The sequence below is a fragment of the Kogia breviceps genome, chromosome 10 (genome assembly GCF_026419965.1).
Source record: "Kogia breviceps isolate mKogBre1 chromosome 10, mKogBre1 haplotype 1, whole genome shotgun sequence".
Lineage (NCBI taxonomy): Eukaryota > Metazoa > Chordata > Mammalia > Artiodactyla > Physeteridae > Kogia > Kogia breviceps.
Genome location: NC_081319.1, coordinates 88,937,466 through 88,962,897, shown reverse-complemented (window position 1 = coordinate 88,962,897; position 25,432 = coordinate 88,937,466). Strand labels below are relative to the sequence as shown.

At 35.9% G+C, this 25,432-nt stretch overlaps 1 long non-coding RNA gene across 2 annotated transcripts in view; it reads right to left on the bottom strand.

Annotated features, from left to right (window-relative positions):
* Window positions 1-25,432, bottom strand: part of LOC136792029 (uncharacterized) — a 527,007-nt gene that overhangs the window by 215,176 nt on the left and 286,399 nt on the right. For both annotated transcript variants that reach the window (XR_010835137.1, XR_010835138.1), the window contains exons 4-5: window positions 9,366-9,464; window positions 7,161-7,200 (exon numbers count right to left, since the gene is read on the bottom strand). This is a non-coding gene — a long non-coding RNA (uncharacterized lncRNA). The remainder of the gene's footprint in view (window positions 1-7,160; window positions 7,201-9,365; window positions 9,465-25,432) is intronic.

The following is a 25,432-nucleotide window of genomic DNA, read 5'->3' as shown; positions in this document are numbered from 1 at the left end:
AAAATTTCCTATTAATTCTTAAAAGAAAAAGGATACAGAAAACACTCATATTGTAAATAATCTGTAGTTAACATAGGAAAATAAAATATATTCTTTAGCTCCTAGCACCTTGATTGCTGTGTTCCAAATGGACTTTATAATTCGTAGTGTATTGGGCATGAACACTGGATGTGGGAAAACACAGTGTTTGTTGAAGTTGGTTAAAAACAAAAGTAATACAATCTTCATTCTCTACTGTTGACAAATAAATTAAGGATAGGATGCTGAGAATTTGGTCATTAATTTACTTTTCAGATGACTGTTTAGTTTCCTAGTAGCAGTCTTCACCCAGTTTTTTCTTGCTCCCATTGAATTCTTCCATAAGAGAGTGGACAGATGCTTAGCAGCTGTTGCTGCATGTCAGGAAGCAGCTTTATAACTCTATCTCCCAGTGAAATAAATACAAAGTGTAGGTTATAGAAGTTCCAGTTCTCACATCAGTGGTATGTGCTGGGAATGCTATAATGGCTACCACCTGATACATGCAGAGGAAAGCAAGTACAAAAAATGTTCCATGCACCTCATGCTTTTCTGAAAAATGATAGCTTTCCCCCAAGACATACGGAAACAACTGCTTTCCTGAATGTGTAATGTCTCAGGGTACAGACGAAGCCAGTAGGCTTGACAGATAACAGCAAGGAGAGAAATATATGAACATTTCTCTTTGGGCCAAGAAGCAATAATGTGTCTTACTAGAGTTACTGCCTCTATTAAAATGAGATACAATATATTAATTGTATGACTACAGGAGATAGAAACAAGGGCTGGAGCAAAGCTCCAAAACAGCATGGAAACTGTCACTTCCCCAGTTCAGCCTTCTCTAATTAAGCCCCAATGGGGTCGCCTGTTCATTTCAGCAATGGGCACTTCTCAGGATAAATGATATTTAAATACACAGAAAAATTCCTGTGTCCACATTGGTTATCAATTCAAATTCTTCAGATGGCAGTGACTGCAAATTGGTACACACTCCTCCAATGTCTGTTTACCAGCAAGCAATTGTGAGTTAATGAGCAATTGTGAGTTAATGCCTCTTCAGAGCAGACCATGGCTGTAGTTAAGACCCAAGTCATCAAAGGGCAAGAGAAACCCAAGCACCAACAATACGGAGCAATAGAGACAATTCAGTTTGGCAGGAACTAATACCAGAACTAGAATGGCAGCTCTCTGTTTGCCATTTTTGTAGTTTTCAATTCAGCTGATTTAGGGAGTTTCTCTTTTCCTAGAAAACCCGCAGCCACGTCTAATGTCTTTTCTGTGAGGACTCACGGAATGTTGAGAATATGCACGCGCACATTGTACTGGCTCCCGTGTGGCCGTACCTCTTTGCTCATCCGCATCTACATTTGTCTCCTGTCCTTGCATTTCTCTACCTGCTTCCAGGGTGAATCTAGTCTTCCTCCTCAACACCAGTGCTCAAACACATTTTAGTGCTCATTTCTCTTTTCCTTTCTATGACCTTATTAAGTTTCCAAAGACAGGAAACAAACAAAACTGTGTCTCAAATTGAAAACCACAAAAACTGGCAAAGCATGTCATAATGGATACTTATTTTGTCCCATTTTTTTTCAAATCTTGAATTCTTAAAGGTAGAAATTATTTTTTCCAAATGAAAAGTCCATGAACATACAGATACAGAGTTAAAACTAGCTAATTAGATGATAAAGAAAGGCTACCAGTTCCAGCAGAAAACAATCTTACGAGGATTGATTCAATAACTGTGATGTACAACTGGGGCCATATCTGACTTCAGCCAGAGGTGAGCTGCTGATGGAGAAGAAAAACCCACACACCCCATTCACCTGGTCATTTTCATTCCCCAGAGCTTTGCATACTTCCCTCTGCATTATTAATAAAACAAGTGAGTCCTAGGAGGACATCTATTTTACTACGCTATTATTCCATAGGGTGGTGTCCTAGGTTAATAAAGCCTCATTAACAGTTGCTAGCAGAGCCCCTCAAGCTTTTCAAGAATTCATTTTACAATAATGGAAAGAACATCACAATTTCCCCCCATATCCAATTTCAAATGCCCTAAAGCAAAGAGTAAGAAGTTAGAAACACAAAAAGGTGTATGCTATCTTTTGCAATGTCAAAAACAATCATTCTAGGGGTCACTGTTAGTTACTGAACAACCAGTGTAGGCTTAAAACGGCTGCCATTTTAAAAATGCATATTATTTTTTTCTTTGTCCCGCACAGCACGGCACTATATCAGACAGCTTATGGGAAGAATCCACTGCTTTTGCCTTGGATTTTCTAAATTTCCCACAAAGGTAACAAGACACTTTTTCTTGAAGCCTCCTAACATATGCACAGTGGGGTTGTTGTGCTATATAATATTGTTGCCATTTTTTAACGCCGGTACCATATTTGTTAGGGTGAATAAAATGCATATTTGCATATGTTTGAAACTTTCATCAAGAGAGACTGATGATTATTAACACATGTTGACTCAGTAATTAAGAGGTAACTAGGTCATTAAGAACTCATTAATCTTCAGTTTTTTTTATCCCACAGGATCATGTGAGAGGGTGGAACAGGCAAAAAATATGCTTTGCCTTTCCATTGGAAATGAAATAAAACACTATGATAAAGAGTCTGGAACGTGTGGTACTGGCACAAGAACAGAAATATGGATCAATGGAACAGGATCGAAAGCCCAGAGATGAACCCACGCACATGTGGTCACCTTATATTTGATAAAAGAGGCAAGAATATACAATGGAGAAAAGACAGCCTCTTAAATAAGTGGTGCTGGGAAAACCGGACAGCTACATGTAAAAGAATGAAATTCAAACAGTTCCTAACACCATACACAAAAATAAACTCAAGGGACTTTCCTGGTGGCACAATGGTTAAAAATCTGCCTGCTAATGCAGGGGACATGGGTTTGATCCCTGGTCCAGGAAGATGTCACATGCCACGGAGCAACTAAGCCTGTGAGCCACAACTACTGAAGCATGACTGCCTAGAGCCCATGCTCCACTACAAAAGAAGCCACCACAATGAGAAGCCCGTACATCGCAACAAAGAGTAGCCCCTGCTTGCCGCAACTAGAGAAAGCCCGCGTGCAGCACCAAAGACCCAATGCAGCCAAAAATAAATAAAAATTTAAAAAAAAAAGAATAAAACCTCAAAGTGGATTAAAGACCTAAATGTAAGGCCAGACACTATAAAACTCTTAGAGGAAAACATAGGAAGAACACCCTATGACATAAATCACAGCAAGATCCTTTTTGACCCACCTCCTAGAGAAATGGAAATAAAAACAAAAATAAACAAATGGGACATAATGAAACTTAAAAGCTTTTGCACAGCAAAGGAAACCATAAACAAGATGAAAAGACAACCCTCAGAATGGGAGAAAATATTTGCAAACGAAGCAACTGGCAAAGGATTAATCCCCCAAATACACAAGCAGCTCATGCAGCTCAATATCAAAAAAACAAACAACCCAATCCAAAAATGGGCAGAAGACCTAAGCAGACATTTCTCCAAAGAAGATATACAGATTGCCAACAAACACATGAAAGCATGCTCAACATCACTAATCATTAGAGAAAGGCAAATCAAAACTACAATGAGGTATCACCTCACACCAGTCAGAATGGGCATCATCAGAAAATCTACAAACAATAAATGCTGGAGAGGGTCTGGAGAAAAGGGAACCCTCTTGCACTGTTGGTGGGAATGTAAATTGATACAGCCACTATGGAGAACAGTATGGAGGTTCCTTAAAAAACTAAAAATAGAACTACCATACGACCCAGCAATCCCACTACTGGGCACATACCCTGAGAAAACCATAATTCAAAAAGAGTCATGTACCACAATGTTTACTCTGATGAACCTAGGTGCAGAACAGGAATAAAGACGCAGGCATAGAGAATGGACTTGAGGACATGGGGAGGGGGAGGGGGAAGGGTAAGCTGGGACGAAGTGAGAGAGTAGCATGGACATATATACACTACCAAATGTAAAATAGATAGCTAGTGGGAAGCAGCCGCATAGCACAGGGAGATAAGCTCGGGGCTTTATGACCACCTAGCGGGGTGGGATAGGGAGGGTGGGAGGGAGATGCAAGAGGGAGGGGATATGGGGATATATGTATACATATAGCTGATTCAGTTTGTTATACAGCAGAAACTATCACAACATTGCAAAGCAATTATATTCCAATAAAGATGTTAAAAAAAAGAGTCTGGAATGTGGATGTCTGTTTCGTTCAGTTTATATTTCAACTGCAGAACTACTTATTACTTTAGACTATGTACTTTCATTTTGTTTAAAAAGATACATCTTCTAACAGTGGACCAGATATAAATGTTTTGTTAAATATGTGTTAGACTTGGCAAAAAAGTTATAATTTTTCTTGGTTTCATCCGTACTTGAGTAATAATATCACTCTATTTTTTGTCAACTCCTTGTCCTTCTTCGAATGCTCTTCACCCTTGCATGCTTTTTGCCTCTTTTCCCATTTTATGGAAGTCCTTTCCTCTTCCAATCTCTCTCTCTCTTTTTTTAAATTCCTGACTACCTCCAACTTCTCACCCAAAATGTAAGGTCATTGTATTGCTTTAAAGTATAAAATCTTATTTCCTGGAGCCTTGCACAACTAAGTCAGAGATTTCTTAGTGTCAAGAACAAAGACTTTCATTTTGTAAAATAGTCCTGAGTGATCCTCTTTCTTAAAGGAGAGTTACAGCATTTTGCTGAAGGCTCAAAGCCATTTAAGCCAGACAGTGCAGTAGAAAGAAAAACTCCCAGTATTTTCCTGTCGAATGTTTTTTAATGAAGTAATGATTTTGGAAGATGAGAGCCTGACAGCTCAGGAGACAGAGATATTCTGATTAGCCAAAGGGTGAGCATCACATGGGTCAGCGGCAGGACACCAGGCTTACTTCTGTGGCTTGAGGCAAGTCGGCCCGAGTGAAAGTGCACTCTGTCTCTTCACCCAGCTGCGTAGCCCAGGCTGCCCAGCCACGATTAGTACCAGCTGTGAGGGCGAGCTTTCCGACGGAGAGGTGGCTCGAGTCAAAGTTGCACCGACTCCCCAGCCTGATGCCACAAAGCACCATTCGCTTATAAAATCCCTGCGTTCCTACCGTCCTAATCAAGCCCCAATCAAAGATACACCCAGCAGCACGTTACTTACTTCCTTGTCATCTCTTTTGCCCAGCATCAACAATGAAACCACAAATCAAGTCTGCCCAATGTGCTATTTTGATCAAGCCAAAAAAAAAAAAAAATTCATTGTGATCTTTTACTTCGTAGCTCAAATTTGATTTCTGATGGAGACAATGTTCTCTAATAAACAGACATGATTTTACAAACATTATTAAAAAAAGCAATGCCTAGTGGTTTCTTAATTCACACATTAGACAGTAGTCTATGGAAATAATTAATTTTTACAGAAAATTTATCAAAAGCCCCTGTATCTCCCACCTCCATCTGAACTTCCATGAAACGCCAATGAAAAGACACACAAGGACAGTCAAATACAAGGTCTTCGTTCTACTACAATGTGGATCGCACCACCTGCAAAATCATATACAGCAGCAGCCACTTTTCCGGAACAAGACCAAATTTGGTATCACCACTGTTTCCTTAGGGTGAGAAGTCCTGGTCTGAGTGTTAAATAACCAATGAGTATATCTCATTTGGAAGAAAACCTGAGGCTGTGTCAGGATGGCAAGCAGGAACTTCGGTGTACGTGAAAGTGACTGTAAACCACATAAATACATCCCAAGAAATCCACCACAAATGTATTCCTAAATTAATTCCTCCTTAGCTGGATCTTCCCAATACGTTTATAGGTACCCCAACACCAGCCAACATGATGGGAAATGTGATGGAAGGAGAGTCAGAATAGAATATCACACTTTTTCAAATGTTATGTGATTATGTGACCATGTAAAATTTCCAGGGCCCTTCTCAAGGCTATAGAAAGTTTGGTGTAAGAGAAGGCCCTAAAGATTAAGCTTCTTAATTTTACAGCAGATTTCCTTCCAGTTCTATGATATGTTGGGAAGTTCTATACTGAGGTCATTCTAAAAATTTCAACCCAAATGTGACATACCCGTTGACCTTTCAGTTGTACCAGAAATGCTTGTTAAGCCAGGCTCTGTTCTAGTTATAAAATCCCTAACACTTATATTTTATAATCTAGTGAAAAAGCATCCAAATATGAATAAACAAAATAAATCATTTCAGATGGTGTTAAGTGCTGTGAAGACAACAACAGCAAGAACATGAGGCACATTCTCAGTGGGGGGATTAATTTCTCCAGGATGATGATCAGGAAAGATGTCTGTGAGGAGAAGAGTGTAGAGAAGGAGGCATGGCATCACATTACCTAGAACTTTAGAGGCCACGTTAAGAAATCGGCACTTTAACTGCCTAGGAAGTTGTATATTTTAAAGCAGGACGGTGATGCAAACTGATTGCTCTAACTTCAGCATGAAAAACATCAATATACCTCTATTTCTTATGTCTGGGTGTTTCCCCTTGATTTCAATTATAATCCTTCTAGATAACATCCTTCAACCAAAGGAGCCCACTCAGCCCTTTGAGTCCAGCTGTCTCTAGTTTGGATTTTAGTCCTATTGCAAAACCAGGCCCTGTTCTGACACTGCTGAGAAATTCCTGGGTGGCCAGAGAACCAGTAGATGAAGAAGGACATGGCAGGGTACAGTGCTGGCTGGCATCTGTTCCCCATCAAGAATTTTGGCAAACCCAAATTTGTTTGGAGGGAAAAAGCAGTAATTGCTGTTCAGACTTCCAGACAAATGTGACATACCCAGAGATCCTTACCTAACGCCAGAGGAGGGGTCAGTGGTTTCCATATATAAATTTTCTGTTAAAAAATCAAAATGTAACAAAACCTACAGAACAACACAACTACAATACACAACACTGTGTATTCTTCATTTCAAAAGATGTCTCAGAATCTCGCAACAGCACACAGTTATCTTTATAAACATTAGTGTCAACTAAAAGAATGCTGGGTTCATGGAAATGCATAGGTGTAGAGTTCACAATCTCAGTGTAACTGTAATGACAGCCAACCAAACAACTCCTAGACATTTGTATAAATAAACTGAGCTTTTCCAAACTTACAGTTCCGGGATTCGTGGGAAATCAACAGTTCTGCTGATAACTGCAAGGGAGAGAAAATGAAACGTTTTAATCTGCAAATTGCATATGGAAACAAAATAGACTCTGAAACCTTAAAATATCTAGATTTTGGGGAGTGGCAGTGGTGGAGCATGAGTTGGTCTTAACAAATTGCACCCTTAGTAATACAACAGGAAAGATCACATTGAGTATATATTAACGAGACGTAAAATTTGTTCAGGGATAGAATATTCAGCTCCAGCCAACAAAAACCCAAGGCCAGATTAGAGCTGAAGGCCAAAAAGGCAAAATGCAGGCTCCCTAAAGCCAGAGTGGAGAATTGGGCTGAACAATATGTATAAAGAATTGATGTTTTATACTCTCTGTACGGCAAGTTAATCCTATCAGGAGTAAGTATTGATTTACATTTCACATCTAACTTTCCTAGCTTCTGTCAAATTTAATGAATGTTGATGCAGATATTGATTTCTCTAGCAAAAGGAAATTAACAGGACAATGTCCAATTTTGACCTTTATTTAATGAGCCATGTATACATCAAAAGCCTTTTAGAACATGTTGTTGATCAGCCAAGGAGCTGCAAAAGCAGTCTTACGTACCAAAAAAAAAGAAAAAAATTCAGGCTTTTTAACGATCCCTCAAACTCATAATTACTGTAGAGACAGGGCTCAACAGAAATACAAAAGGGGGCAGTTCCCTTGCCACAATCTCAGCAATGAGAAATCTTCAGTGGCTTGCAGAACGTGGAAAATGGGATATGTCTACTTATAATTCAAATACCATCTTTTACAAGGCCCTGAGGGGAGTTTATTTAATGGCAATCCTGAATAAAACCTCTGGCTGTGTACCTTGATGTCTAAAAATAAGTCCCAGTGCATGTTTGTTTAAATCAGTGCTACTGGAAAAGGTTGACTTTAGTTTTGATGTTCTTTTGGGCAAAAATTCAATTGCAGATCACTGAAAAGAAATCACATATATTCTGTTGATCTGCTGCCTGTAATTATTTCATTTCTTTTCTCTCCAGTGTGTGCTTTGTCTAGAGGATTGGGATGCATGGAAATAAGCAAATAAATGTCTAGATCCTCTGAATAAATGTCCTTAACTAGGTATAGAAACTAGAGTTTTGATCAAATGTTCCATTTAAGGTCATATCTTGTTCATGTGAACTTTAAGAAATGTCCATACTTTGTAGTATATTGTAGAATTGTAGTTTTTTTGGTATCAAACTGCTCAAAAGCAATAGCTATTACTAAATCTTGAATATGGTTTGCTAGGAAAATATGTGTGATAATGGTGTTTGTTGTAAAAAGATCCTGATAGCCCAAAGTGTAAGTTATTGGTATAGGACTGTAAGGAGGTCTATACTTTTTGTTGAATTTATAAAGTTTGAAGCTCTTTGCAACTGTCTAAACAACTCTCCTTGTTTAAATTATGGATTTCTCAAACTCAGCAGGTTCAAGGAAGGGCAAATGGAGCTCAGAGACATGATGAAACTGGCCAAAGAGAAAAGAAATAGGAAGTAGAAAGGAGACCAGATCCAAGTGAACTAGTCACGCATAATGCAGGGACACACCCGGCATCTTATGAAAGGAGGGCCCCTGTTACTTGCTTAGCGGAAGTGTTCAAATGAATTCCTTGACTACTGAACAACTCTAGTTTCTTTAAAAGTTAGAAGAAAAATATTCAAATTGTATATGGTTTACAGATATATATCACCTGAAATACTACATACTTGTAAATTAAACTGTGCATAAACATGTCCTTTCTTTCAATAAATCCATTTGGTCAGTATATATATATATTATTCTGAATACCAAGCTACAGTAGAAAGTGGCCTAGTGAGCCTTTTATAAATATTTCTGATTATACTGTAAGCCTGATTATATTAAGGAAACTATTGAGAAAATCCCTGCTTTATTAGGTTCTCTCAAGTATTTTTTTCCTAATATTTTAGCTGAAGCCCAATCACAACATTTTAAATCTGATTTTTGGACTATAATCCATATAATACATGTAGATACAATGGAAAACAGAACGGAAGAGAAGGACATTTTTTGCAACTTCATGTAGCAAATAAATTTTTTAAATGTTATAAGAAATTTCTCTTAAATAAAAGATTTATAATCAAGACATTGACCTGATTTCAGGATCAAATCCCATCTCTGTCCTCTCTCATATCCAATACTTACTTTAGCTGTGTAAAAGAGTTGAGGTCAGTGATTCTTGACGAAGAAATTCCAGTCTGTATCTTGAATCATATTCTCTTCAATTAGATTCTATTACATTTCCTAAAATGGAGATTAAAACAATATTTCTATGTGGGTGAGAGATATTAAGCAAATTATCAAATGAAGTTGTGGAATGTTTCTCTTTAGTCATATTAAAAACAGGTTAGGAAGTCATAGGGTATGGTAGAATTGGTCTCTCCTGAATCAGGGAGTGGGCCACATGACTTCTTGAGATTCTTTCCAGTTCAGTGAATCCATAATTTTATTTCTTAAAAGCACTAGCAATGTGTAAAGACCCTTTTAGAGCTATGGGATTGGGAATGATTTTATTTTTATACTAATGATATATTGTAGTCACATGATGTTCTTCCCTCTAAGGATCTGGGAGAGCTTTCTTGACATTTTCTAATTAACTTTTTTTGCATTTCTCAGAAGCATGCATAAGGCATATGTTATTATCCACTTTGTAGGCACAGCAAAGTTGAGTGCCTAGGGATTAAAAAAAAAAAATAGAGTGAACCTATACTTGTAAAACTTGAATACTCAAATTAACAAAAGACTTGCTGTACTTCTACTAAGAAAGAATTTACAGAGAAGGTAGCTGCTCATAATCCTATTTTTTTAACAGGAAAATTAAAAACTCACATTTTTGAAGAGAGTATCTAGAATTGTATGCATGATACTGGCTCACTATATGTAGCACAAGGATTTGAGAGTGGTTCTGAAAGCAGCTTTCAGGAGAAAAACCCAAATCAAAACCAATGGATGATCCAAGTTATATGTAGTAAGGATTCCACTTATTTCAACTAGTCATTTTGTTGTAACTATAAAGCTATATTTTTTAAAAGTCCTATCAAAATGTATTAATGAGAAATGAATGCATGGAAAAATGAATGACAACATAAGGCTGAATTCTGGTGAACAAGGTCTATTTTTACCTGGATGTGCCATACATTGTAACTCGAATGATGCATTGGGTTGGCCAAAAAGTTCATTTGGTTTTAAGTAAAAAACACATTTTTCATTTTAACAAAGAACTTTATTGAACAACGTATTCACTGACCAAATAAAATTTTTTGCCAACCTAATAACTCATCCTCACAAATAACCCTAATGGATGTAGAAATTGAAGTTCAAACAGTCAAATAATTCTTCAAAAATCATGAGTGTTTATAGACAGAGATGGTTTTTGCCTAATTTTCTTTCTGTCTTCCAAATCAAACATAAAATTTTCAAATTTTTTGTTCCGTGGTGTAGCATGTAGTCATTAAGAAATATGTGTGTTTTTAGTTATATTCCATAAAATTTGAGGTAAAAATGCTACAAAAATATAAGACAAAAAGGAAATTCTCCCATTTTTCCATCTCATTTTGTCTACTTGTTTTATGTATTTTGTCTTAAAGAATGGAGCAAACTTCTGATTGAAGAAGTGTATAATAAGCAACTAAGAATTATCTGGGCTTGAATCCAACAGAATCATAAATCTTCTATCCAAAATCAAAAGGGCCTAGATTTTGTATTTTTGTTGTGGTGAAAGAGGGAAAGACACACACATGCACACAGATCAACTGAGACAGAAAGGAGATAGATAGATAGATAGATAGATAATAGATAGGTAGATAGATAGATAGATAAATAGATAGATAGATATGGACAGGGTGGGGGGCATAGCAGTAAGGAAGGAAAGTTCCACTACAAGTATGGTTTAATAGCTTCTATAAAACCAACCCTGCTTGAGATAACAATTATAAATTCTGGAAAAAACAGAAATCAACTGCTTGAAGGTACCAGAGAGTGAACAGAAAGAGACAAAGAATGGGAGCAGAACATTTGAAAGAAGGGAATTATAGTCAGTAGAAATGTGTCCCCCCCCCAAAAAAATATGTTCAAGTTCTAATCTCCATACCTATGAATGTGACCTTATTTAGAATTAGGGTCTTTGGAGATGCAATCAAGGTAGAATGAGGTCATACAGCAATGACTGATTTCCTTGAAAGAAGAGGGAAATTTGAACATGAAGACACACATGGAGAATGGCATGTGATGATAGAGGCAGCAATTGGAGTGATGCATCTACAAGCCAAGGAACATCGAGGTTTGCTGGCAACAACCAGAGCTAGGAAAAGGTAAAGAAGGATCCTCCCCTAGAACCTTCAGAGAAAGCAAGGCCCTCCTCACACCTAGATTTCTGACTTCTGGCTTCCAAAGTAAGTTTCTTTTTTAAGATACCATGTTTAAGGTAATTTATGTGACAATAAAAGTAAACTAAAACAGGAATGATACTGTCTGAATTTCTTATTTTACATCTTTCATCCTGAGAGTAGTCTCCAGTACTCAATGTTGGATAGCTCTAATTCCAGTAGTAAAACCTCAACATTGCTGGACTGACAAATCAGAATAGTGCTTGAGGCAACCACATCGCTTGAAAGTGAAGGCATTAATTCTAGAAAAGAAAAAGTCAGAGAAGGGGAGCCTCAAATTATATATATATATATATATATATACTCTAAGTCTCTGACTGACCCTTGTATGATTCAAATACATGCACTGTGCAAGCAACAAGCAGACCTGGCAAGACTAAAAAAAAAAACTGCAAGGAAAACAAAACAAAATCTTCAGTTTGAGTTAAGCCAAGCTAACAGTCTGCAAAAACAAACACAGAACTCTTTAAAGGAACATATAATAGGCCCAGAGTTTCAATGACATGTCATTCATAATGTACAGATACAATCCAAAATGTCTCAACATAAGAAGAAATAGGAAAATATAAGCCATTCTGTACAGAAAAGACAATGAATAGAGACCAACTCTATTTGTAGATGTTGGAATAGCACATAAGTAGCTATTATTAGTATGCTTAAGACTACAGTATAAAAGAAAATCTGCTCATATTGACAGAGAATCTCAGCAGAGATATAGAAAGTATAAAAAAAGAATCTGATGGAAATTACAGAACTGAGAAATATAATATTTAAAATTAAAATTTCACCAAATTAACAGCAAAATGGAGATTACATAGGAAAGATTTCCATTTGAAGTCAGTACAATAGAAATGAAGAACATAAAGGGGGGGGGAGACCAAAAATGAGCAGCACTTAAGTGACTTATGAGATGATTCAAAAGAAAAGAAGAGAGAAATAATGGAGTAAAAAATGTTAGAAGAAATAATGGCTGAAAATTTATAAAATTCAATGAAAGACATAAAATTACAGATTCAAAAAGCTTAGCAAACACCAAGCAGAATCAACACAAGGAAAATCTCATTTAAATACATCCTAGTCAAACTGCTGTATTTATTTTCATATAAATTTAAAATAAATATTTCAATTTCTATAAAAATATCTGCCTGGATTTTGATTGTATACTTTGAATTTTTAGAGATAATTGAGAAGAAATTAAATTATAACAATTTTGAGACTCAACACATGAACATAGTACACAATTTCATTTATTTAGATTCTCTTTAATTTCTCTCAGCAATATTTTGGAGTTTTCAGTTTATAGGTCTTTCATGTGTTCTGTTAAATTTAGTCTTAAATACTTTATATTTTTATATATTTCAAAGTTTTTATTTTCACTTCAATTTCCAGGACATTGGACATTGCAGGCATATTGAAATGTGATTATATTTGTGTGAACTGGTGTCCTGTCACCTTGCTAAAATACATATTACCTCCAGAAAGCTTTTTGTAGGTATTTTATGATTTTTCTAATTAGAGAATAATATTGCTGCAAATAAAATATTTTCCAAATTGGGTGCCTTTTTTTTTTCTTGCTTTACAGAACTAGATAGGACTTCCAATACAGTGGTGAATACAAGTGGTGAGTGAGATATCTTTGCTTTGTTCCTGATATTAGGGTGAAAGCATTCTGTCTTTCACCATTATATATGATGTTAGCTCTAGGTTTTCATACGTGCACTCTTTCAAGTTAAGGAAGTTCACTTCTATTGTTTGTCTGCTGAGAGTTATTACTTTTTAATCACAAATGTATATTGAATTTTGTCAAATACTTTTGCTGTCTCTACTAATACAAGTATTTTTTTCTTTTTTAGTCTCTGAATGTGATGAATTAAACTAATTAATTTTCATATGTTGAACTTTGCATTTCTAGGATAAATCCTATTTGGACATAAAGAGGCATCACTTTTATATATGGCTGATTATGATTTGATAATTTTAAAATAATTTTTAAAATCTTTTAAAAGATGGGATATAGGTCTGTTGTTTTCTTTTCTAGTAATATCTTGGGTCTCATTTTGTTTGCTGGGTAATTCTAAACTCATAAAATGAGTTGGAAAATTTGCCATTATCTTTTATATCCAGGAAAACTTAGTATAGAATTATAATTTTTTATTTTAAAATATTAGGTAGAATTCAACAGTGTAATTATATAGGCCTGAAATTTTCTTTTTGAAAAAGTTTTAAATTACTAATTCAGTTTACTTAATTTATATAGAGCTATTAGTGCTATTTCTTTTTTTTAAATTTATGCTATTTCTTCTTGAGTAAACTCTTTTGGTTTGTGTCTTTCAGTTAATTCATCTTTTCATCTTAATTGTGGAATTTATGGGCACAAGATTGCTTACAATACTCCAGTTTCACCCTTTTAATATTTGTGTTTTCTGTAATTATTCCTTTCATTCCTTATATTGGTTGTTTATGTTTCTCCCCTTTTTTTCCCTTCATTAATTCAGGTAAAGTTTTCCAGTTGTATTGATTATTTTCTCAGAACAAATTTGGCTCACTTTGATTTTTCTCTATTGTCTTTCTGTACCATTCCATTGTGTTTTGTTTGTTGTTTGCTTTTACCTTTATTATTACCTTCCTTCTGCTTAATTTGAATTTAAGCAATTTGCAAATTTCTAATTACCTTAATTAACGAATTTCTGGACCAGTAAATGTCACCTTATATGGCAAAGACTTTGCAGATGTAATTAAGTTAAGAATCTTAAGAGAGAGGGAGATTATCCTGGATTATCTGTATGAGTCCTAACACAATCACAATTGTCCTTATGAGAGAGAGGCAGAGGAAATTTTACACAGACAGAAGAGGTGAATGTAATATGACCTGGAGGCAGTGATTAGAGTGATGCAGCCACAAATCTATGAATGCTGGAAGTCACCATAAGCTGAAAAAGGCAAGAAGCAGATTCTCCCCTAGAGCCTCTGGAGGGACTACACTGATGCTGACATTGATTCTTGGTTCAGTGATATGATACTGATTTCAGACTTTTGGTCTCCAAAACTGTGAGAAAATAAATTGCTATTGTTTTAAGCCACCAACTTTGCGTTAATTTGCCGTAGCAGCCACAGGGAGCTAATACACATGGTATATCTTCTTTCATTTTACTTGTAATCTATCTATGTCTCTTTTTAAAAAAAACTGGGTTTCCACTAGGTGGCACAGAGTAAGGTCTTTATCATTCATCTAGTCTTGCTTTTTAATTGTGCTATTTACAACATTTATATTTAATGTAATTACAAATATAGTTGGGTTAAATCTACTACATGCTGTGTTCTATTTGTTCCATTTATTATGTATCCTAGTTTTGCTCTTCCATGCCATAGAATAACTTTATGATCTATTTTTTCTTCTTCTTGCTTGTAAACTATATCCCTTTGTTTCATTCCCTTCAGTAGTTGCTCTAAACATGTGCAATCTATCATTTTAATTTTTTAGTTTACTTTCAGATGTTATTTTACATTATTTCACATAAGATGTCAGAACCACTACTGACTTCCATTCTTTGTGAGATTATTGTCACATTTCATTTCTATATAGCTTATAAAATTCCATTGTTATTAATTTTACATTGGATTATTAAGTCTGTTTTAAAAGATTAAAAATAATGTCTTTATATTTACTTGCATTTTTTAATATTTCAAGTGTACTTTAATTTATTGTGTACACTCAAATTTTCATCTGGATATCATTTATCTTCTACTGAATAACTTTCCTTAATATTTTTTGCAGGTTAAGCCTACTGGCAGGAACTCTTCTCAGCTTGTTTTCCAAAACTATTTTCTTTTATCCTAATTTATGGAACATATTTTAAGTGGACATAGATTTTTCATTTTTTTCTTTTAGTAATTTCATTATATTGTTCTATTTTCTTCTGGATTAAGAAGACTTGTGGTTCTTATCTTTTAAATTGTGTCTGTAATGTCTCTTTTTTTCCTTGGCCACTTTCATGATTTTCTCCTTACCTTTTGTTTTCTTCTTCCCCATTCTCTTTATTGTCTTTTGCAACTTCAAGTCTCTAAATTTGTCCACTATTCTACAGCTCTTTGAAGCTCTGCTCTATTTTTTTTCCTGACATTCCTCTGTGTGTGTGCGTGTGTGTGTGTTATAGTTATTAAAATTCCTATAACCATTTTCAAGTTGACTGATTTGTTTTGCTGTGCTGTGTTCAGTCTAGTTGTAAGCTAACTGAGGAAATTATTCATCTCTAATATTGTTTTTCATTTCTAGCATTTCCATTTGACTCCTTTGTATAATTGTAATCTCTCAGGTGAAATTCCTCACCCGTTATGCATATCGTTTATCTTTTCTACTATATTATATAACATATTATTATGTCATTTTAAATCACTGTTCCAACAACTCGGTCATTTCTAAATATGTTCCTGTTGATACGAGGGGGTTTTGCTTGCCTTTTTTGTTTTGTATTTCTCCTAAGTTTTTGTTGGATGCTAGACTTGATGTGTGGAACAAGCACAGCAGCAGAGACTGAGAAAAATAGCATTTATTCTTGAAAATGAGCATGCCACTTCTTTTGTCAAGTCATTAGTGTACTTGATTGAGTCATTCTAGTCTGTAGTTGGGGATACGTACAGTTTTATTATCGCCCTAGTTACTTTTAGTCTTCCACAGACTTTAATTCCTCTAGTGATAGACTACTGCTACTTCTGCTTACCATGAGGCCTGGAGTGTTAAAGAATTTTCTTTGTATTCCTTCTCTACCCTCAGATTTCAGCAAGGTCTTGTCTCCACACTCTTGCCCTTTCCTCGGGATATATTTCTGTTGATTTTTACTTGGTGTAGGTCTGTGGTAGGAGTAGGGTATTTCTCCATTCTTCTGTTCTACCTTCAGCCTTCAGCATGCCATATACACCTGAACATCAAAAGGAGAGCTTTCTCAGCATTTCTGTTCCTTCCCTACTGGCAAACAACCTCTTCCTCAAATGCAGGGTCTAGAGAGTGGACATTCTACTCACAACCCATGTCAGTCAAACTCTGCTCTGTAGTGGTGGGAATCTTTAATGAGAGTGATTTTCCTGCCCTCTCCTAGCAACAGAAGATCTCTGCCTTGTACCAATGCAGGATCCTGGGTACCAGCTGTTTTCCTGTTACTCCAGAGTAGCAGATGTTTTTGCATCACATCAGCACACTGTGGAGATTGGTTTCCTACATTTCCCTCAATGATAGCATACCTATGCCTAAAACCAAGGTAGAAACTGGGAAGGTAAGAGGATATCTTTCCCATCCTCCAACAGCAAATAGTCTTTTTCTCATGTCCAAGCAGTGTCCAGGGATGGGTTGCAGCAGCTGATCATCATCCTGTAATCATGTAAGCATAGAAAGCTTCTCCAGGTAGTACTTTTACATCCTTAAACCTACACAGGACCTGCACATTTGTACTATAAAAGATGTTTCTCTCAAGTCTCCTGACTGTAACCCAATTATCTTATATGATCACTCAGTGGAAGCCTGTGGTTAACGGCTGGCAGTGGGTACAGACTCCCCTTTTGAGTGGTGTTTCTGGTGATTTTAAAGTAACATTTTAACCCATACTCAGTCTTTAATAATTAGTTGACATTTTATTTGTAGTTTCCTTGCCCACTTTTGTTCCAGTTCCCCCATCTTCCCATGCTTGCCAAAGGTAAAATATTCATGTGACCCATCTCTCCTTGGAGGGTCTTAACACCTTTTAGAATTTAGTCTACCTGGTTGTCTTGTGATTTGGGCTCTATGATGAGCTAAACAATATGAATGTTCAAGATTAGATAGGTTTTTCTTATCATTAAGATAAGAGTGATGCTCTCATGTGGCTTTCTACACCCTTAGTGTAAGTGGGAATCTGTGTAACTATTAAACATACACATTTAGGCTTATATTTTTTTTTTCTGTTTGCATCGAAAGTAATCTATAACTGTATCAGCAAGAATGGGCTGTATGCCCAAAATATCAATATAAAGACTATTGTCTTTAAACAACAATCACACTACATGTCCATTTTAGGAAGGCAACAGATAGGCTCAAATTTATTTTCACACTGGGATTCAGGCTGTCAGGGCAGACTCTATATGGAATTTTTAAAATTTATTGTGACAGAGAAAGTTGATTTGAATATGAATAGTAAAGTGAACATAACTTTCATCACTAGACAATGGACTCAATCATTTTTTCATAAATCCTGTTATAATCTTCATAAATCTCCAAGTTCTTCTGAAACTATAGCTAAAAATCTTAGTCAAGGTTCTGGTACTTAGAAGGGATTAAACTAGATTAACATACTTCTTACAGAACTTGGTCTAAAATCAAGACTCATTTACATCTGGGTGTGTGTTACAAACTTAACTATATTATTGAGTTTACTAAGGGGAGTACAGACTCTAGTTCTAATTAGATGATGTTTTAACTGGATACTTAGTTGGGTGTATATTAGGTTCGGTTCTTTTCTCTGAGGATAAAGTTGATTAGGGAAATCATAAGAATCAAAGAAGATTCTCAGGACGTAAAATAGCCCATTTGGGGAAAAAAATTAAACTTCATTATTTTACTTAGAAAAGAAAAAACTGAGGAAAAATTTAGTGAAAGTCACTTTAGGATCAGAAGGGTCTTTACTCATCTATTCTCCCATTTCCGGTGAGGAGACTTTACTTTGTGAAAAGATAAAATGGGCTCCTAAGAAAAGATCAGAAATTTAGGTTAGAAGTGAGAAAAATCTGTCAGTAAGGGCTTTTAATCCTTGCAGTGAATTTCCCATTTCTGGAGTTTTTAATGCTAAGATATTATCTCATCTGTTTGATTCTTTTAAGTATTATCTGCAAGGGTGGATTCTAGCTTCATAAGATCCTCTTTTATTCAAATATTTTATTTTCTTATTGGAAAAAATAATGCACAGCTTGCTTTTTAATAATGCTTTAAGATTTTTTTTAATTTTAAACATTCATGTTCTAATTTGATTATTACAAACTTTAGACAATAGGTTTAAAAGTTATTTCTTCTCCCCTTTTGCAGATAAGGAAACGTAAGACAGAGTTTATATAGCCAGTAAGTGACACAAATGGGACGAGAATATGTTCTCTTTGAGAACAACGACCTTAACTCAGTCCTTTACTGTAGTACATTTACAGTCTAATGTTAAATCTTGGAAACTAAAAAGAATGATATCTATATGAAGAATTCTAGTAGAGTGTGTGTGTGTGTGTGTGTGTGTGTGTGTGTGTGTGTGTGTGTGTGTGTTGACCAAAAGAAATACTGGATTTACAAAGTATTATCCCAAATATCCTTTCCATCTCATGGGTTCTACTGTGAAATGTATCTCAGATTCTGTATTCAAGAGTCTTCCATTCCAACCTCATAGATTTCTATCCCATGTATTTCAACAAGGGATAAGAGGTTAAGCTTGGAAGTAGTGCTTATACCGCCATTGCTAATGTTTTTCTCAGGACTCAATCAGACAATTTTCGTGGATCAGGCAAGCCCTGAAAGCCCATCACCGCTTAAAATATCTCAGTCCATTACTTTAAATCCTACTGTGATTTATGTATTTGCAACCTCCTAAACCCAAATATTGTTGAATTAAACCACAGGAGATCAAAATATTCAGTATTCTGGCAATGAATTTTAAGATTTTTCCTTTTTTCCACGGGGTTTACAACCTTAAAATAACAACTCCCCTCTATTTTTTTATTTGCTTTACCTAAAAACAAGAAACCTACAAAAAAGAAAAAAGAAAAAGCTCTTGAATATAAGACTTTGTGTCCTAGCAGAGTGACTGAGTGTGGCTGGACTGGAAATATTGCCTTTGCTCTTATGGTGTTTGTGTATTGAGTTCCTGGCAGTATAATCCTGGCATTAGAAAAAAAGAATTCCATCTACAGAGTATTTTTTCAGGAATTATCAGTGCCAGCCATGGTTTTAAGTTACACGTTAACAGTGAAGAGGGGAGACGTTGCCCCAGATGGTGGATGTAAAATGTGCCATAAATTTTAATGAAGCAAATAAGTCACTAATAACCCTACTGCTAACACTGCTATGTTTGGGGCCGACCTTAATATAGGAAAATTAAAAAGGCACATGCAGCCCTTAAACAAGTGCCTAAGAAGCCTAATATGATTTACTAATTCAGCTATTCACACTCTGATTGCACAGCCTCTGGTCATCTGCTCAAGTACAGCTGCTTCATGTAAAATAAATAAATAAATAAATAAGTTTATTGACCACCAGATGTCCCAGCCTGTAATGTGTGCTGGTAGATTTCAGGTCACCCAAAGTTCAAGCAGATTTCCTAAATATACATATGTTTTTGGTAGCAACACTACCTTGGAAACCATACATGTATAATTTTCTTTTTCAGTCAGAGCCTGGAGATAACTTCATGCTTCCTTTAAGTTGTGAGATCTCAACCCATGGATTTCTTTTGGTGAAGCAAAGTCTAACAGATAGACTGTTGGTGAAGGATTCTGGGAAAGGGCATATGGGACTTTTTTACTTTTCATTAAAACCCTGGCAGAGATTCCTGAAGCTAGGCATCATTAAGTTTTTACCAACCCAAACAATTAACTTGGACATGGTAACTGCGTATCATTTTCTAGTTGAGGTAACTGATGCCCAGGGAGGTTTATATGATTCAGCCAACAACACATGGAGCATAGAGGACAATCCACAATCAAATGCAAATCTCTTAGACCAGATAATGTTATAATGTACGTATGTAGGATGCAGATCTAATAAGGTACTAATCCATCTATGCATTATTATCTGCACACACAAATAGGAAAAATAAAGCATGAGATAAAAATGAAATAATAATATTTTAAAATATCTTGCTAAGTGTTACAGCTTCACTATTCTTAGTTAAAATCTTGAGGCAAAATGTATAGTTAAGGCAAAGCTCATACACCATTAACCATGGTGGATAAGTATATTTTAAATAATCTTCTTTGTAATATTAATTCTGAGGTACCGATTTCTCATCGGATATAATTATATCATCCTTTCCTCCTTCTGAAGCAGTTGGTGAAGAGCTCATAGGAAATAGAGAAGTGTCAGCACTACCATCTCTTACTGTTTGCTGCAATTATGTCATCTGTATTATTTTTGACCCATACTTCCTCCTCAGGACTCTTTTTATGCCACTTGCCCATTCCATGAGGATTTAGTTCAGTTAAAAGACGATAATATCATTTAAAATCCCACTTAACTAAAGGCATGCAAATTGCAATATATCACACAGTTTTGAAAGCCAACACCTGCATGAAGAAACCACCGGTAGTTCCTCTGTGGGGGTGGATGCTTCCTCCTGGTACATCGCCTACTCTGAAATACACGAGGCACTCAGCAGACGGATGGAATGGGGGATCCAGAGTAAATATGTTCATATATTGAGTACATTTCCACTGTCTCACCTTATTCCTTTCTTATTTTTAAATAAAAATATACACTGAAGCTCTATTTTTTCTCACATTCAACATGAAATATTATCACCTCAGATCATAAACTATCTCAAGGCACCATTACATTCATTAAGACATTCACAGTCCTTAATATAATGCCTCGTATCTGATGTTCTGCCTCTTCTAATAAAATATTCTTGTTTGCCAACATGTTCCAGTTACTCTCCCAAAATATTCCAAAATGTCATGTGATGTTTAATGACATATTCCTGAGCTATTTAATACAGATGAGAAACAACATACACCCAGAAAAACATGAGCATTATTATGGCAGATTTATGTAGAGTTTGGTCATTTATGTAATTTATGTAGATTTATGTAGACTAAGATTTTAGTGAAATATGAATGAAGAAGATTTTAGCGAAATATGAAAAGGAAAGCTCAAGTGCATAAATGCATAGGTTTGTATGCTTGAACTTTGAATTCTGTACTAGGAGACTCCAATAGAATGTTTGTTTTTTAAGCAGGACTTTTTTTTAGCCCATATGACTTCGTATTTTGACTGTAAACTTGTTTATGTATTTAAATTATTTTTCCTTTACCTTTGGTCCTAAACAAGAGAAAAAGTCATTTCTCCCACACAAGAGGATGATCCAAACTGATGCCCTGTTCTACCCACATCTATCCATAAACTCTGAGACTAAAGAAAGGCTGCTCCTCAATAAGACTTTTACCAAAATTTAGAACCATGTCCCATGGAATTTAAAGTGTCATGCTTCAGACTTCTGTCAGGTTTTCTATTGATTACATTAACCCTCAGTGTGGAAAGCAAAAGGAAATTCCTATTGTTCAGTAACTATTTTGTATATTAAGATATTATTTTCAATTATTTACAATCTTTCACATCCCCCAACCCGTCTCTCCAAACTTTTTTTCCCTTAAATATTTTAGTTAAATTTCACCAAAGCACAAATGTCCCAGGATCCTTCGTAACTGTTTAAAGATAAAAATATTGCTTGTTTCTGTATAGTATGCCAATGAATACTCAGAACTATGCAGTTTTCTAAAATGTTTTACTTCAAACACAAATATTTCAAAGGATGACAGATGAAGATTTATGCTATATTTTCAAAGTAAAAATAATTTGTAATGTAAAAGTTATTTTTAAATAATTTTAATAAAATTAATTCTAAATCTGGGTGATGGGGGGTTGAAAAACATGTTAAAAAGAAAACTCTCCTATTCTGAGATATGAAATTTTCAAGTTAATGTTTCAATAACAGATTATCTAGTCTGTCATTTACCTGCCTTATCCTCAGTCAAGAAAGTGAGGAATACAATGCATTTCAAATAAAACTGTGCTGAAAATCCAGTCATTGCAGATCTAAGTAGAACTGCTATCAGAAGCTGCAGGGATAGAAGGTTTTAAATATGGTTTAGAAATTTTTCTGAATTTGGAGCCAGGCGAAGATGACCCCACAGAATTGGAGGAGAGTATGCACTCCGGCTTATTCATGGGGGGTTTCTCACACCTTCCCCTTAGACATGTTTAATTAGCCAAGGCCTGTTGTGTTTATTTGGTAGATTTGGATACAAATGGAAAAAAGGTCTTTTCATCTCTTTTTATCAGCAGTCCCCCAGAGCCAAGGCAGGTGTCTGTGGGATTAAACATAATTACAAAGGGAGAGGGTGAGAGAAGAAGGGAGCTAGATAATAATTCCCAACAGAGCTGGAATTTGAGAATGGGAGCAGGTGCTGCAAGAGGCCCCATGTATCCAACTAATTTAAGCCACGATGTTGTGTAAAGGCCCACATATTCATCCTTTCAACAGGGAGGGCACTGGCAGTCTGTGAGTACAAAGACAACCCAGTCGGAGCGATGCCAAGATGGCCGGCTTCAGCACCATGGCTACCAGGGTAACCAGACCCTGCTTCTCACTGCTGCCTTTGTTGGGTGGCAGCCACAGGAAACAAAGTGCCACTTCTTACCATTGTACAGGCACATGCATAATCATCCTCCTTTTGGCTTATCATCGTGAATTAGCAATTACTCTATTATTAAATGGAAGAGCAGCAGCAGGTGACAAAGCACCACAACTTCTAGTTTATATTTCTGAACCACTTCATTTAGTTTTTTTCAGTTTTGGATTGACCTCTTCAGCTAGTGTATTCCTACTGTGCAGAAAATTCTATGATCCCATAGAAAATCAGTTTTCTTTCTCCATTTGGAGGGTCTGACCCATGATTCTACTGAAGGGGGAAAGAAAGCACTGAAAGAAATATGCACAAAAAGGTCCTTCTTCAACTAAGAGAACACCTGGACCATATGAAGGAGACACAAACCCTAGAGCTCTCACCGCCTCACTGTGCCAGGGCAGCTTCCCATCACAGGCTGGCTCATCCAAGCCACCGTGACTCTGTCTGGACTCTTCATTTAAGATCCATTATTTACTGAAACCTTTGAGATAATGCCACTTTTTATCTGGTTGTACCCACAGTTCTCTAGCATTTACAGAATGAGAGCGGAACTAGGCGATTTTAGTTCTTATGATTCTGTGCTTTCCAAACCCAATGAATGGAGAAGAATTTTAATAGTAACTGATAAATTATTTCAATCAGTCTTGAGAGAAGGAAGTTTTTTGTAGACTTCAAAAAGAAGAAGGAAGACCTATTTTTAAAGCTGGGTACAATTTTTTTTCAGACCTGGGAGGAATTCTTGAATGTTAGTATTCCAAACTGTAATAATAAAACAGAGGGAATAAAGTTATTTTTCCAACGTGTCACTGGGTACCATTTATTTCATAGTGGTATATATTACTATGTAATAGGAATATTTTACTTATACAAGCAAAATACCTGTTTTGATATTTTGTTTCCTGTCAGCTAGGAAAAATAAAATCAAAGGATTGATATTTTCAATGTATACAATTATAAAATGACTTTATTGTCTAATTATACATTTCATATAGGCACCCAGGTACAGTCTTTTTCTTTTTATATGTCATCTAGTACACTGTTAATTACCTGAAAACACAGTTCGTGGCTGCTCTAAGCCCAATGGTAATGTCAGAACTTATAGTTTGATGAACATATATATTTCGGACACCAGGAGGGAGTCTCAATCTGGGCTCATTATTAGCACTTTGGCATCTCAGAATACATCAGGGCATGCTAGGAAAAGTGAGGATAAATCTCTGAAGGATTAAAGAGCCTTTTTTGAGGGTACTGAGTAAAGGCAGACATTTCTGGAAAGCAGGTTCTGAGAATACAGAGTAAATTAAGGGTATCTTTGCACTTCTAAAACAAAGTCAATGGAGAAAAAAATTCACTCTGAGGGAACTGTTAGAATGTACTGATTCTATTCAAGGATACTAATTGGGTATCTGTGGGAAGAGAGGGAGACAGAGAAGAGATTATCAAGGAGGAAATTGTTTTTCAAATTAGCCCCTGGGAGATTTGGTACCAGGATTCTAAGCAGTACTCTATGCAATAAAATTAAAATGAGTAAAATCATAGAGCTCATGAGCTACTTGGAGTTCTAAAAGAAATAGAATGAAAGGCATCTCAGTGTGGGACCTGATAAAACGTTGTAATAATGTTGGGAGAGGGTCCTTCTGCTATTTTAGTGATGCCGTCATTAGGGGCTGGATTAGGCCATCTGTGATAAGGTTAACAGCAGCGATGAAGAGAAGAATGAAATCTTAGGGCAGTGTGATTGGAGCAGCAGCCAAGACTATGAAAGGTCAATTAACACAAAGCTTGGAGAAGCCCCATGAGAAACTGAAGTAGCAACAGAGAGGAAAATACCAGAAACCTAGTACAAAGAGGCTGGCCACAATGGGGTTTTTTCAAGAAGGGTTGGCTTAAGGTTCCAGAAATTAATCTAGAGGGGCTTAAAGACAGGGCAATTTTGGTTATTAATTTTACCCTAATTGTACCTACCGCTTGGTCAGCTCTGAGAAATTCTGGTATCTAAAACAGTAATATGCATGGCTTGTCTATGCTTATATAAAGTATAAATTATTTATGAATGCTTTCAAAAGGAAAAGGAAAGATTTGACAGAATGAGCCCTATCTTATTCCAGGAGAAAAAAATTTGATATGCTTAATATTTAAATATCATGAACAGTGATCATTTTATTTAGAGTCTCTGTAAAGCATTTATCTCAACCTTGGGACCAGATTGAGGGCTCTTCAGAAACCTACCTACTGAAGGAGATGGCATTGTTAAATTATTTCAGCCCTTATCACTGAGGTGAACTGAATCTGGGAGTGAGTCTCAGACTGGATCAGCTGGCAGGCAGCTAAAGAGAAAGTTGGACTTTCAAACGGGAGGGATGAGGATTTTTAGAGGTATTTATCCACCCTCAATTCACCCACTTAAATCAAAAACTTGAATTT